Source organism: Staurois parvus, unplaced genomic scaffold (genome assembly GCF_062004578.1).
Source record: "Staurois parvus isolate SC_StPar_1 unplaced genomic scaffold, SC_StPar_1.0 ptg001545l, whole genome shotgun sequence".
Classification (NCBI taxonomy): Eukaryota; Metazoa; Chordata; class Amphibia; order Anura; family Ranidae; genus Staurois; species Staurois parvus.
The window spans coordinates 109,410-125,604 of NW_028319341.1; the positions used below are offsets into that span (position 1 = coordinate 109,410).

Below are 16,195 nucleotides of genomic sequence, written 5' to 3' on the forward strand. Positions count from 1 at the left end.
TGCCTTGACAAAATGTCTAAAAATGGACCAAAGAGTGTATACAAGTCAACGGGTGGAACAAGCCTGCCTTTTAGTTACACAAAGTCACAGGTTTTCATTGTGCACCATTACGACCTTCTAGCTGCCGGCGTCCTGACAACCAATTACATCATCAGTTGATAAGGAGAGTGTCAGCTGCCTGCACAGCATCCTAGTTTGACCCTCTCCATCAGTGCTGGGGTCACATTAGCTCAGTGATGGAGAAAAACTGAGGGAGAAGAGAAACAATAGAATATTAGTCAGTACCAGTGTGCAAAAGTGTATTTGCTTTGGAAGAATAAATCACCTCTAATGTTGGGTGACCTACATGTGTGGATGTTGCTGCGTTATATAAAACAAATGGAATAGTTTTTTCACATTTTAGAATGGGGTACCCTTTTAAAATTATGGACAGTCTAGAGCAGGGCTTAAAATTTCAAGTCTAGACCTACTAGCCAGGCACAAACCTTACTCTCCACCAGTTGCCCCACCCAACCTTGCCCAGGTCTGCCTCCAACCCCACCCCCGGCCCATCCCCCAACCCTGCCCCGTTAAAGCTTATGAAATTACATTTTTCTTTAGAATAAAAAGAGTCCAAAATATAAAAAACTGCAATTATAACAGCTTTATTATGTCAATGTAAACATAACAGCAATAGCTTAATAGCAATAGGGTGCAATCAAAATATCAAATTTTACAGCTTTAAACCTGTAGTAAACATTTTGTATTTTTTTTTTTTTTATCTCCTGCATCTTTAAAAAGAGACTTTAGTAACTAAAGTCTCTTTTAAAAGATGTAAATTTAGTTTACAAAAGTATAGCATAAGAAAAAGTGCTTATTGGTGCCAAAAAACAATAATAGTTAGTGTAAACATGTTGTATTTTTTATCTCCAGCAGAGACCTGGACAGAGAAGCGTGGCATTAAGAAAAAAGAAAAAAGTGCCTCTTTTGATGGCCAAAAAACATTGCATAAAATAAATAGTAAACATTTTGAATTTTTTTTATCTCCAGCATCTTATTAAAAAAGAGAGCTTAGAGAAGTAGTGCATTAAGAAAAAACAAGAAAGTGCGTATTTAGATGCCAAAAAACATGGCATAACAATAATAAACATTTTAACAATAGTATTCATATTCATCATGTTCTGTACCACAGCAGTGCATTGCACAGTGTTTTACTATGAAGGCTGTCACTTATTTTTAACCCCATGTTTCTATGCAGCCTTTAATGAGTTTGCCAACTTGCAACAATACCTGTCTGCAATTCTTATGGCATTACTTATTTGCAGTAATGCTTTTTTTCCCTTGACATGAGAAACCTCTCATTGATATTTGACTACAGACTAACCACATTTATCCTAATATTCTATGCATATTAGGCTGGAATCACAAAAAATACTTAGTGTTCTTTGCTAAAGTCAGCCACAGAACCTCAAAACACATGTATGAACTGTTTTCCTGTAAAAGTGCAAGCATCTATTCCTACATAATTCCTCCGTGGCGGCGAAGAAGAAACCGGAAGTCAGAAACCAGAAGCTGGCTTTACAACGAGGCTTGGAGCACAAGTGGAACGCACATCAATCCCCGGGGCCTGGGGATCACATTGCAAGCCACCCCCTCCATTGCAAGCTACCCGCTCCATCTGTGCTCACCATAAAGGGATTTCCCCTCGCATTTGGCAAGCAGAAATTTCAAGCCCTGGTCTAGAGGCACCCTATTTTAGAATGGGTGCCTCGGGACTGTCCAAAATTTTACAGGGTGTCTTCACTGAAAAAGGTTGAGAAACACTGCATTGACAAGATCCAAAAGCAGGCAAGTATAACAGATTTGTTATTTAAAATTTAAAAAAATTCAAACCTTTAGAATCACTTTAAAGGCATTAAAGGTAAAAAAAAAATTAAAACAAATAAAAGATAAACAAATGTTTACATTGTAAAAGCTTTTCTACATTTGTAATTTGCATTACACGTGTGGAACTGTAGAGAAAGCATGTTCATTGAAAATAAATAAAAATAAAAAAAAATAAAAAAAAAAAAAAAAAAGAAGAAAGAGAAGAAAGGCTCTGCAAATCAAATACTATAAAAACCTATATATAAAATTGTATGAAGAAATCATTGCCGTCACCCAGAAATTTGACTCACCACTCCATTGCTAAAGAGAGCCTGTAACAACATCCTACCCTCATAACAAGACAAGGCCAGACAATCTACATCAGTCATACATAGGAAGGGATCCCTGCTATAGCGTTTTGGGAGTCCAAAGAAAATATGAAACCCAAAATACAGTAAGAAAAAAAAAAAAATACCAACATTTATTGCATTGAAAAACTTCTGAGCCTCCCCCAATCTCTCCTGAGATAACTTTGGAGAGTGACCATCTCACACATAAATAAACGTGATTGCTCAATATTACAATTACACCTAAGAAAATATAAAGGCACAATCCGCCGCTGAAAACACTAATTTGATTTTTTGCAGCCTGACCAATTAAACACGTAACCATGCAAAGTGGAAAATCGCGAGCACCTGGCAATTTATAGTTGATTGTACTAATGCAATTGTACAAACAAAAATGCCACCATCAATTTTCCTTGAATTTCAATTAGACGATTATAAATATTAATGAAAAGGCACTTTCATTTAATCTTATGAAACGTCAGCCAAAGAATTTTCCCAAAAAGTTTGCCTTTGCAGTCAGCTTTACAAAAGAGGCCCATATCTCTATCAGGCATACAGATGTGGAGAAAGCATAGAACCTGGCTGAGGTAGCTCTCACTGGCAGGGGTAGGTAACTAAAGTAAGCATACCTTTACGAAAAAAAAAAAAAAAAAAAATTGCCTAAACAATCCTGTGGACCCCTCTCAGAATTTTCTATGCTCTATATAATGGTAGACAAGAAAAACTGCCCAGTGAGGAACAACTGCGTACATAGCTCTGTTAGGCAGCACCTGGATGAATGGGCAAGGCTGATCAGGAGTAAGCTCTTATGGGGCAGCAGCTACTGTATAACCCCTTGGTGCCAGCGCCTCCCGTCCCTTTAAGGGTTTCAGAAGCCGGGGCGGGGTTTAGGGTCATCTGACTGCCGTGATACGCCGTCACATGATCAGGAAAGGTCCCGCGCGCTCTCAGAATATATGTTTTTTTTTTTAATAGAACGCGAATGTGCAGCCGCTCAACATCTAGGCCCAGACACCGGGAGGCCACACTTTTGCGTTCAGCCGGCGTGAAGAGGTTAATAGTAACCAACAACCTGATAAAGTGGGTGACAGAAAATGTACGTAGTAAAGTAACTTAACCTCTTGCCGACCGCGCATAGCCGAATGACGGCTTCACCGCGGCCGGCCAGTTCTGAGTGGACGTCATATGACGTCCTCCCAGAACGCGCTCTCCTGCGCGCCCCAGGGGGCGCGCACCCGGCGATCTCCGTGATCGCTGTGTCCTACGGACACAGCTGATCACGTGATGTGGTGAAAGGCCGATCCCACCGGCCTTTTACCACGTGATCAGCGGTGTCCAATGACACGCTGATCACAGGGAAATGCAAGTGCCGGTTCTCGGCTGCACTTTCCTCACGCTGTCAGATCGTGAGGAAAGTACTGCCGAGAACCGGCAGTTGTCAGAGCGGGGATCGGCACCGATCATCAGGGCACTGATGATCAGTGCCCTGATGATCGGTGCCCAGCAGTGACACCCGCAAGTTCCGCCCAGCAGTGCGCCCACTAGCCCCGCCCACCCGTTCCCAGCAGTGCCCCCACCTGTGCCCAGCAGTGCACCCACCTGTGCCACTCTGCAGTGCCACCTACCTGTGCCCAGAAGTGCCACCCACATGTGCCCAGAAGTGCCACCCACCTGTGCCCAGAAGTGCCACCCACCTGTGCCCACCCACCTGTGCCCACCAGTGCCACCCACCTGTGCCCACCCACCAGTGCTGCCCAGCAGTGCCAACCACCAGTGCTGCCCAGCAGTGCTGCCAGTCAGTGCCACCAGTCAGTGCCCAGGGGTTGTGCCAGCCAGTGCCGCCAGTCAGTGCCCAGAAGTGATGCCAGTCAGTGCCGTCTATCAGTACCCATCATCAGTGTCTCCTATCAGTGCCGCCTATCAGTGCTGCATATCAGTGCCGCCTATCCGTGACCCCTAATTAGTGCTGTCTATCAGTGCCGCCTATCCGTGCCACCTCATTAGTACTGCCTATCAGTGCCCTTTAGTGCTGCCTATCAGTGCCCATCAGTGCCGCCTATCAGTGCCCATCAATGCCGCCTCATCAACGCAAATCAGTGAAGGAGAAAAAATACCTGTTTGAAAAATTTTATAAAAGAAACAAACTTTTTTTTTTTTTCAAATTTTTTGCACTTTTTTTAATTTATAGCGCAAAAAGTAAAGCGCCCAGTGGCGATTAAATACCACCAAAAGAAAGCTCTATTTGTGAGAAAAAATTATCAAAATTTCATATGGGTACAATGTTGCATGACCGCGCAATTGTCAATCCAAGTGCGGCAGCGCTGAAAGCTGAAAATTGGCCTAGTAAGGAAGGGGGTACAAGTGCCTGGTAGGCAAGTGGTTAGAGGAGAACTTCGGGATAGGCAAAAAAAATAAATAAAAAATCACCCATTAGTACACCCCCCTCCCTACACAGTTAATAAAATTTTGAAAAGCCTTACCGTTTAGCATTTCTGTAACTCAAAAAACAACAGCATCTGCACTGCCAAGGGGGTGTAATAGCAGGGATTACATCACATCCTCTCTCTGCAGTAAAAGTAAACTCCCATTCCCATCAACTACAGGGAATTGTAGTGAAAGTGCGAGTAAACTAGGTCTGTACATGTTGAATGTGTCTGAGAGTCTCGGTCTGCCCACCACCGCAAGTGGGACTGAATTACACCATTGATTCCTGGACAAAGAACTACAAGAGGGATGTGCCAAGGCCAGGAGGCACAGCAGCCACAGGTCTTACAAACAGGAAACCAAAGAGAATTAATGGTTTGATTTGAAAAAGAATAGGCTATTTCAGGGCAAATACTGAGTGAACCAGGTACTTAATGACATTTAGTAAAGGTAGGAAGTCAGCAACACGGACATGTAAAGAAATTTTTGACCAAAGTTCTGCTTCAAGATCAGAGTGGGTGGCCAAAGCTAGACAATTAACACTGCTAAAACAACTATGTGAATGCTGCAGCCTACAAGTCAGGAGGGGATACTCCATCTACAGTGCACACAGGAAGAGAAAAAAAAAAACAAAAAAAACAGTCAAGTGCAAAAGCCACCATAGTGCAGTAAATTTAAAACCATAAATGTATTAAAAAGATAAATATGCACGCACAAGAGTATGAAAGGTGCAGGCTGGAATGATAACAAATGGCGGTGTTGGGATTCAGCAACCTGGAATGAGGGACAGCCAGCATTTGACACAGCTCAGAAGGTGGTGAAGGCACCAGGTAACGCTGTGTGAGGGAGGGGACGCATCCGTTCCCAGGAAGTTTAGCCATGCTGCAAGAAACTGCCTACATCTGCCATCACTCTTGGAGCAAGTGTAGTCAGGAATGCGTTTCGAGCCATATATGCCTCTTCATCCGCCTGACAGCTAGAGGCTACCCACTCATATTAATGGAAAAAGACTATACCAAATATAGTGGCATGCCAGATTGTAACATGTGATGGTTGAAAAAAACAACAACCTACCAAGGAGCTCTGGGGGACTGTTGCATGATTAAAGTATTACTACACCCAGGACCCTGAATTCACTATATCTGGTCTCCCACAGTACACACAACATGGAAATGCAATTATTTTAGTAAATATAAATTGATAAATACCTTTTTTTCAATCAGCATTATGAGCAGTTTTGTGACTTCTATCAGTGTTCAGCAGAGCACTGCCTAAAGCTTGTAGGAGGAGTTCTCTAGAAGGATGTAGAACCCCTGACCTCTGACTGGAGAGTGCTTATTGGCCCTGTGTTGATCACATGCACTCTCCCCAAGGAAAAAAAAAAACTCTAGCAATACACACCAAACTGAGAATGTGCAGTGTCTCCACACAGTATGTCTTATCAGGAGATGAGAGATTGGAAGAAAGGGAGGAACAGAGAAGAAAGGATCAAACATCCTTTTTACACAATTCAGAAGATTAGCTCCTTAGGTTCCACAGTTAGTATAACAAGCATGCTTTACTGCATATAAAGACTGATTTTACTGTTGTGTTTAGTAACACTTTAACCTTGAAAGTTCCAAGATATTGAAATAAGAGAACACCCCAACTGAAACAACACCAGACCGTGAAAAATAAAATGCAATATACAAATTGTATATGTAAATAGGATACTTAATGACCAAATGCCTTGTAACACGTTCCTGACTCCGCATACGTCGAGAGTGATGTTAGACATTGGAAGTTTCTTGGTACAGACAAACTCTGGACCTTACACAGGGCTACCCAGAGCCTTCCATCACCTTCTGTGTTGGATTGTGGTTGTCTGTCATCCCAGGTTGCTGAGTCCTCACACTGCCATGTTTGTCATTCCCACCTGGACCTTTCATACTCTGAGCACATATCTTTTTACTAAATGTATCATTTTAAATTTACTATGGTGGCTTTTGTGCTTGCCTGTTTTTTCTATTCCAGTGTCTTCTGTTCTCTTGCTGTCTCATCACCTCTCCCATGCTCACCTCCAGAACATCTCTACAATCTCTCCCATATTCTGGACTCCAACCTCTGGAATCTCAACCTGTCCACCTCAAGACAATCCCTCGAAACTCATCTTCTCAGGGAAGCTTATCCCATCTCCACCTAACAACTGAATGTTTACTTTCTACATCACCTCACAGATAATAATACCTTCTGTATCACTTTCCCCTGCCTTTCAGAATGTAAGCTTCCATGACCAGAGCCCTCCTAACCCTGCAGTCTTGAATTGCATGTAATTGTACAGTCTTCCTTTATTTTGTAAAGTACTGTGCAAACAATTGCTAAAAAATAAATCGTGTATAATAGTAAACAAACTTTTCTGAGTGTCTGGTTTAGAATCATTTTCAAACTGAACCTTCAACTTCACAAAGTAGGTAAATATTTGAATATGTTTTATTTAGGAGATCATTAAAAAAAACCTGACAGTCGATAGACTTTTTTTTTTTTTCCATAGACAAGGAATCTTCTGGCTTAATCTGATGCTTTTGTAATCAAAGAGATAACCAAGCATTGGACCGGTTATTACAGCAACCACATCATAAGCCCTGCAGTGATGAAACATGATCCAATCCTAGAGAAGAGATGAAAAACATCCATAGAGAAGGGAACAAATTTACTTCTAGGCAAAATCTGCTTAATCAGAAGCATAAAATGAAGGACAGATGCTGTTAATATGAAAAGGAAATTGTAATACACAATAGAATTTAGTGGCAGAGAGCTGACTGTCAGATATTTAACAACCATAGAACATTACTTGGAATACGTTGCTGCATCAAGCATGAAAGGTGCTGATATAAGCAGCAGTCAGCTGATGGCAGGAAATGGGACAGTGCATGTATTGTAAACATATTTCAGTGGTTTCAGATATCATCAGTTCAAGCAATAAACGCAGACCCATATGACCGCTGCAAACAAACACCTATATATCAGATGACCATTCCTTCTTTTAATACGGGAGTGGATTTTTATTTAAAATTTCCATGACTTGCAGAAATTATATATTCGTATGTCTTTGAAGCCTAACATTATACTATCCTGGAAAGATGACTAGCTAGCCAATGTAGAGCCTCCAGCATTGGTGGAACTACAAGTCCAAGCACACCTCAATAGTTTCATATGCTGGAGAAGTGTGGAGCCTGGCTGGCAGGTTGGATGAGGTAGTTAATGTTTAGACTCTTTAAATTCCAAAATAATACATTTACTGTAAGGATCATGTGACCAAAAGACAGCTCAACGATTTGTAATATTCGCAAAGTGAACCTGTGCTCTGATCATGCAGGGTAAAACAACCGATTTGCTTAAAGTGTCATTAAACCCAGATTATGAAAAACTCTCATTATATGTTATATAAACAGAGTGTGCATACTCAGAGCCACTAAAACATTCATTTTGAGTAAAGTTAAATATACCTGGTTGATCCTGCCTTCACCTGTCCCTCCCCTCTTCTCTGTGTCCCCATTGCAGGCTGAGATTGGGAAGACCATCTGGTGTCCTCTATTGAACATATTCAATTTCAGTTCCCTTCTAAGCTATTCATTTCCTCCTTTTTCTTATCTGTGCAGCTCACAAATGACATTCCCTCCCTCCCTCCTCCTCCATGCCCTCCTATTGCTAAACACTACGGGGGTGGGATATAGTATTGTTAACATTCACTATGAAATTCACAAAAAGCTTAGTTTTAATATAAATCAGTATTAAATATATCAAATGTAATTGAGAATACCTGTAAAGTAAAAAAACAACCTTGGGTGTAGATGCCATCTGAGAAAAATGAAAAGATGGTGTCTATCATCTTTGTCCCCACCTACACCATATTAACCCTTTCGCTGCCAGGTGCATACGCTGCATGGACCGGACAGCGGGGCATTTACACACAATCCAGTGGCTGCAGCCCACGGGATTGTGTCTAAAACTGATAGGCAGACTCCTGCCTGTGAGGTGGAAGCAGTCAGGCAGCCCGATTGCTTCCACAGCCCCCCGGTAATAAGGCCCCCCACATATACGCATGTACGAACATAAACACATGCGTTGGGCCATGCATAGCAGTGTGCAGGAGCGGACAGGGGAGAGAACTGTATTGTTTACTTACAGTTCTCTCCCTCCGTCGGAAATGCTCCTCGATCACTGCGTGCCGGCGAGTAATTACCAGCTGGGACCTGGTGATTGACAGCAGAGGCCGCGAATAGCGGTGCGCACCCCCCCACCCAGAAATGCAAGGCGTCAGAACCAGAAGTTACATCGCTCTGGTCCTGCAAGGGCATAGAGATGAGTGGAGGCCATCTTTCCTTCACTTATCTCTATGCCCAGCACCGGGATTGTTTGGTGGTTCCTAAGATAAGGCTGAGAACTACCGAGCGGCAGAGACTGGCGGCAGCGGCAGGGTTATTTTCGGCACCTGCAAGTTCTGCTCTTCCTTCTCCCCTGCTATATCTGGAACATTTTTTTTTCCGAGGGTGGGGGTACTCCTACTTCCCCCCGCATAACCTTAGGCAATCCAAGCTTGACATTTTCTTTCCCCCTTCCTGTGTGCAGCCTTCTGGGAGAGGCAAGTGTTTATTAAAAGGTTCAGTATTTGTAGCTGCTGACTTTTATTTTTTTTTTTCCGAGGTGACTAAATAACTGCATTAAGTAAACTTCAACACTGTTTGCAAGCTCTTACTGATCAAGCCTGATGTGATCCATGCACATGGGCATGCAAATTACCACTTTTACAGGCATACATTTTTTTTCTGCCTCTAAACACAGTTCTGTGTTAACTTCTGTGGCCATGTTCATCAGGCATTTAAGATTATTTTAACCCCTTATACACTGACAGTACGCATGTATGTGGCCCTACAGAACTCAGGGCCGCATATATGCATATTGGTATTTGTGCTGGGAGTGTACCCCACAGCACACTCCCAGAACAGATACTGGAGTCATTGGAATGCCCAGGTCCTGTACCAACAATCAGGACCTGGGACTCCTCGCCCCAGAGCGCACTCCCAGAAACGATACTGGAGTCATTGGGATGCCCAGGTCCTGTACCAACGATCAGGACCTGGGACTCCTCGCCCCAGAGCGCACTCCCGGAACAGATACTGGAGTCATTGGGATGCTCAGGTCCTGTACCAACGATCAGGACCTGGGACTCCCCGCCCCACAGTGCACTCCCAGAACAGATATTGGAGTCATTGGGATGCTCAGGTCCTGTACAACGATCAGGACCTGGGACTCCCCGCCCCACAGTGCACTCCCAGAACAGATATTGGAGTCATTGGGATGCTCAGGTCCTGTACCAACGATCAGGACCTGGGACTCCTCGCCCCATAGCACACTCCCAGACTAGATATTGGACTGTCATTGGGATGCCCAGGTCCTGATCGCTGGTACTCCCTGCCCCACAGTGCACTCTCAGAACAGATATTGGACTGTCATTGGGATGCCCAGGTCCTGTACTAACAAACAATCAGGACCCGGGACTCCCAGTTCCAGATTACCTGATCGCTGTGATAGCCTCTGCTTGGCTATCACCTCACCCATGTCTTATTTCTCTCTGAATAGGGAAAAGAAACATTGTTTCTCTCTATCATGCAGGGAGAATGTAAACAAAAGTGTGTAGTAAAAAAACAAAAAAAAAACCTAGAACAATGTTAGATCTAGGTCAGTGCCAAGGCTAATGTTAGGGTCAAGTCAAGTTCATGGTCAAAGGTCATGATTAGTACATTTTGAACAGGTTTTTATTTATAAAAGCATTTTTAAAAGTAGTATCAGTGTGTTTTAGCTAGGATAAAAAAAAGCAAAATGTGCACTATTGTTTCTGGGCCCTACTACGGGTACAAACAACAAAATAACATACACATATGTGGTATCGCTGTGATCGCCAGGAGCAGGAACATTTATTTTGGGTTATTCTTTAGTGGTAGGTAATGGTAGTAGCAAGAAATATACAGCTAAATGTGTTTACAATTTGGGCCAGTTTTCCATTGATAATAAAAGGGAAAAAAAATAAACCAAATCAGGAGATATCTGTTACCATTCACCACCAAAAGAAAGCCCAATTTGTCCTAAAAAACACAAGGTATAATCCACCTGGATACACAAATTGTGATGATATGTAGAGTTTTTCCAACACCTCAGCATTTCAAAATTTTGTTTAGGCATTTAGATTTGTTTTACCCTTAGTCACGAAGAGCAATGCATTTGTGCACAAACGTGTACAAACCTACTTACATGACATTTTTTCCCGCAAAGTGCTGATATGAAAAATCCAGCTCATTTGGAGCATAGTTATATTCAAAGCCCGTGTGCATGAGGCCTGAAGCATGTGTATCCATTGTTGGAAACATTTTATCTGTGTATAATCCACCCTTGTCTGTACAGCGAATCAAATGATCATATTACTTTATAAATCACTATTTTAGGAGACCTTGCATGGAAAGGTAAGATCCGCTTCTGTTGCAGACCTGCACCCTCTAAAGGGGAGTACTTTCTACAATGACTTTTAAAACCAGCACGGTTGCGTGGGGCTCCGCCTGCACAGGTATGTCATTAAAATGGTTGTAAACATCAGAAGTGAAATATGTACAAAGCATATCCCTCTATAGTGTGTACTTGTCTCTATTGAGCACCAAGCATCATTTCTATCTGCTGTTTCATTCCTCTGATATAAGCATAAGTCTCTTCTGACACGTTTTCCTGACACCAAGAGAAAAATGGTGACAAGAGAGGGCACAGCCTGTGACTGACAGCCCCAGCTCTGTTCCTTTGTATGGGGGGGTCGTGTCCCATCCCTCCAATCAGCTCTCAGAGCTCTCCTTACCCCACCCCCTGCTTTTCAGAGCTGAGAAATCCTCTGTAATATCTGCACTTTGAATGGATGCAAGGGAAAGATGGCTACAGATACACAGGTACAACTTACGTAGAGGATTTGCCATCTCTGTGTATCCCCTGAGGCCAGTCACGTCATAAGGGTTTACAACCATTTTCATTCACAGAGATCTGCAAATGATTAAACTACTATCAATAGAACATGAATGCGGTAATCACCACACATGTGGTCCATTGACACTTTCTGCAGCTAACTTTATACGGACAGAGAGCTGGAGGAAGGGTCTGTAGAAAACTGTCAGTGCACCCAGATCCACTTATCACAGGTGCAATGTTTTGCAGGCTCCATTTGAAAACAAATGCACATTATTTCCTTGCATATGTGTATTAATTTTTTTTTTTTTTTTATTTAAAGTGGACTTGGCCTTTAAAGTAACTGCCATACATGGAAGCCATTTGTGGCACCACTGAAGACTATGTGAAAAACTCCCATTAATATCATTCCCATGTCCTGCCTTGATGCAAGAAGTGCCAGAGGTAGGATGTTCACTCCCAGCATTACAGAAGAGAGCATTCTCTCATCCAAAAGTTGTACTACAGCTTCTGTGAATAAGATAGGAGCTATGAATGGAGGAGGGGTGGAGGATTGAAAGCTGCCCCCCTCTATTCTTGGATCCTCTTTTATTCATAGAAGATGTACTAGAACTATGAACGGAGCAGTTGGATGGAAAGGGCAGGCATATTCGGGCACTCTTGATGAGAGCCTACGACATCCTGTTAGTTCTCTTAACCCCACCAGAAGTTTACAGAGACAGAGGCAGGGGATGGGGAGGGACAGAAGAGACTTTCTACTAACAGAAGGGTATCCAACAAATGGGACACATTCTACTGACTATAAGTTATGTCCCTTGTTCTGATTTTTCTTTTATATATACACTTAGGTTTTAAATGGTTCAAAACTCAAAAGGTTTTTTTTAACCTTAATACATTCTCTGCATTAAAGTAAAAAAACCTTCCAATACACGTTCTCTCCCCTCTGCCCCCATCCCTAAACACTTAACTGAGTCCTCTTATGCGCCAGCGCTGTCCCCGGCTGCAGCCATGCTGCTCTCTCCTCCTGGATTCATAGGAGACTCAGAGCAGGATTCACTAAAGGCAAATAGACTGTGCACTTTGTAAGTGTAGTTGTTCCAGAGCTTAGATAAATGAGATGAAGCTTCACTTTGCAAAGAATATCCAATAACATGCAAGTAAACAAAAAAAGCATTATTGCTTGCACATGATTGAATTATAAAAGTCAGCTGAGCTTCCCTTCATTTACTAAGCTCCGGAGCACTTGCAAAGTGCACAGTCTATTTGCTTTTAATAAGTCCACTCGACAGATTCCTACTGCTCTCAGTCACATACTGTGAAGAGGGAGCGGGGGAGGTGGTCGAGTTGCGCTGTGTGTGTCTATGGATGCACACAAACAAGATATACCTGTGCTCAAATCCAAATAGCTAGTACATGCATTTATCTATCAGGTGTTAAAGGGGTGTAAACACATTAATACTAGAAATTCTGAAGGACTACAGTGAAACCACAATGAAACTACAAGTCCCATCAGCCTCTGCCTTTGGGAGTCATGCTTGTAACTGTCAATCTTGCAATGCCTCATGGGACTTGTAGTTTGGCAATCGCTGGAGGGCCGCCAGTTTGACACCCCTGGCGGTTGTCCTCCCTCCCCGCAGTCTTCTGGGATACATGACAGGTCCTAGAAGACTACAGGACCATTCACAGGGCGCAGCGCTCCTCGCACATGCGCAGTGGGCATCCCCCTCCGCTTCCCAAAGATGCCAATTTTCAGTGGACCAGCCCTTCAAGCGGAACTTCCCCTTTTGGGTGGAGCTCCGCTTTAACCTACTGGGGGGGGGGGCCTTATCTGCACAGTCCATTACACTCAAAAGGTAAACTTTGACTTTAAAGCGGAGTTCCACTCACGCTGCCAAAAAAATAAAACTCAGCAGCTACAAAGACTGTAGCTGCTGACCTTTAAAAAACAGCCACTTACCTGTCCCTCGGTCCCGTGGTGTCCCTGCCACAGAACGTTTCACTGGCCGTCCAGGAGGCCAGCATCTCCACTGTGGGCACCTGGCTGCGATAGCTTGCGGCTTCATAGCTGGGTACCCACTGCGCATGAGCAAGTAGTGAGGCACTTTGTGAATGGTCTGCAGTCTTCTGGGACCTGTCACGTGTCCCAAAAGACTACAGGGAGGGAAGACACCTTCCGCTTCCAATCGCCTAGGCCAGGGGTAGGCAACCTGTGGCTCTCTAGCTGTTGTAGAACTACATTTCCCATGAGGCATTGCAAAGATTACAAAACTGACAGTTACAGCTATGACTTGCAGAGGCATGATGGTACTTGTAGTCCTGCGGCTCTCAGGTTGCCTACAACTGGCCTAGGCAATCAGACCGGAAGTGGCTTTTAAATCAGACCGGAAGTGGGAGCGGGTACCCGTCAAATTTGGGTACCCACCCCCCAAAAGATGCCAATCCTTAATGGGGAGCGGGGGAGCAGTCCTTAAAGTGGAACTTCCCCTTTTGGGTGGAGCTCTGCTTTAATAACACAAAGACGTGTATTTAAAACAAAAGTGAAAACACATGTAAAAGAATCCTCTCTTTGTACCAGTACTGTCACTGCACATCTATGGTAGACCCGGATATGTCCAGGTACAGTGAAGTCCCTGATCACAATGGAGGGTGACATGAGCGATGATATCAGGGGGGACCAAGCAGCAGAAAACTCAGAAAGCAGCAGGCTGATCAGGAGGATCAAGGGATATTCCCCTTTATAGGAATAGGAAGCATGCCTGCAGCCATCTACATGACCATACACCCATAGAACACACAGCCAGCACCTCATAGGACAGCAATGCAGTAACCTGTCATTGTATGAACAGTCCTATAGACAGCCCAGTCCATCCTCTAGTGATGAATGGTAGAGATGGAGAGCAGCTCCCTATAGCCAGGCACACCCTCAGCCCTCTCTATGAGGGAGGACACACACACATGTACCTGCATATAGAGTAGGGAGCAGCACGACACCACCACACAGCCGCGTTGTACCAGGGACTGTGTCCCCGCCCCTTCCCGCCCTAATAGCGGTGCACGGTCCCTCCTCCTCTTGAAGCAAGGTGGGGGCTTCAGTCCCGGAGAGCTCGTACACCCTCCTTCCCCCCCTCTCCGGTCTCTGTCACGGCACCGTCCGTCTATGCCTGACTCACAGACTATCGCTGGACGCCGCCATGTTTACTCCCCTCCCCCGGTCCTCCAGTCCACATCCCAAGTGTAGTACGCATGTGCAGCGGCAAGCCTGACAGCCTGCCTCCACCCCCCTCCCGGTACCTGTCAGGCGACTGTCAGCTGACTGGCATGACGTAGAGGGGACAGCCGGAAGTGTCCGGGTTCTGTAGGCTGCCATGTTTGATGTGGGAAAAAGTGAAGTCCAGGATGTGGTTTTTTTTTTGTTTTTTAGTTTTGTTTCTTTTGTACAAAGGTGTAGCACGTCGTCTAATGTACCATTTTGTGTACTTCAAGGGAGGAAAACCCAGCTTAAAAGACATGCCTCAGGCTCCGTTCACACCAAAGCGTTTTTTTTAGTGCTTTTTCAGAAACGCACTACAGTCCATTTCGCATGGTTTCCCGTGGAGCATGTTCACATCTATCCTTTTTTGTGCTGCTGCATTTTTGGAAAGGGTCAGGGCCTTTTTTAAAAGCAAAAAGCAGCGTTTTTAACTACAATAGAGTTCAATGGAGAAGCTGCTGAAATGCATGGTAGTGCTATTTTGCCGCGTTTTGCATTCCACAAAAAAAATTCCACTTTAACATAAAAAGAAAAGAGCTGAACAAAACGCGACAAAAACCCATTTACAAAAAATGCAAACTGCGAAAAGCACTGCAAAACGGACAAAATGGAAACTGCATAGGTGTGAACAGAGCCTTATGCAGGCCATGGACGGGTCAAAAAAACGGTCATTTGAAAAAAAAAAATGAAAAATCGGTCGTTCAATAGGCCGACGTTACCACCAATGGTAACAAAAAATCAGTCAATTTTTGTCCCGTCTACGGACGGCATTTAATTACTTCTGTGCCTTGCAGAGAGCTCCGCTATTATATTTGACAACAAAAAGTATTGCGGTTGCAACAATGTATCCATTTGTATCCATTTCGGATACAGATGTTTTTATTTGGATACAAATAGATACATTGTTGCAACCGTAATACTTTTTCATGTCAAATATAATAGCAGACTGGAATTCTTCTTTTTCTTCTTCATTTTCTTTGTCTTTCTTATTCTTCTTTTTCTTCTTCTTGCAGGTCGCGGTTCATGCGCAGATTGTTTTCGGTAAAAAGATCGGCCGATTTGCCCATCATTGCCGGGAAAATCGGCCGATCGGCAGAATCGGATGATTTTTTCCAACTTTACCGATAAAAAAAAGTGCCAAAACCCCAAAAAACGGACGATCAATTAACCCACTAACTGTGCGAAAATCAGCCGATTTTCGACTCGTCTATGGCCCGCATTAGGCTTGGGGCACACCTATGCTTTTTGCTTTTGATGCATTTGTGAATGCTTTTTGCATTGTGCTTTGCATTTTTATACCCTTGTTTTACGGAAAGGGCCAGGGACTTTTTTAAACACTAAAAACTGAATT

At 43.6% G+C, this 16,195-nt stretch overlaps 1 protein-coding gene across 1 annotated transcript in view; it reads right to left on the minus strand.

Annotated features, from left to right (window-relative positions):
* The window catches only part of LOC149435312 (dnaJ homolog subfamily C member 13-like), a gene marked incomplete at its 3' end in the record, with an annotated part of 119,176 nt that extends 104,368 nt beyond the window's left edge, over nt 1-14,808 (minus strand). The window contains exon 1 of the mRNA XM_089662798.1: nt 14,556-14,808. The remainder of the gene's footprint in view (nt 1-14,555) is intronic.
* Between the last annotated feature and the right edge of the window lie 1,387 nt (nt 14,809-16,195).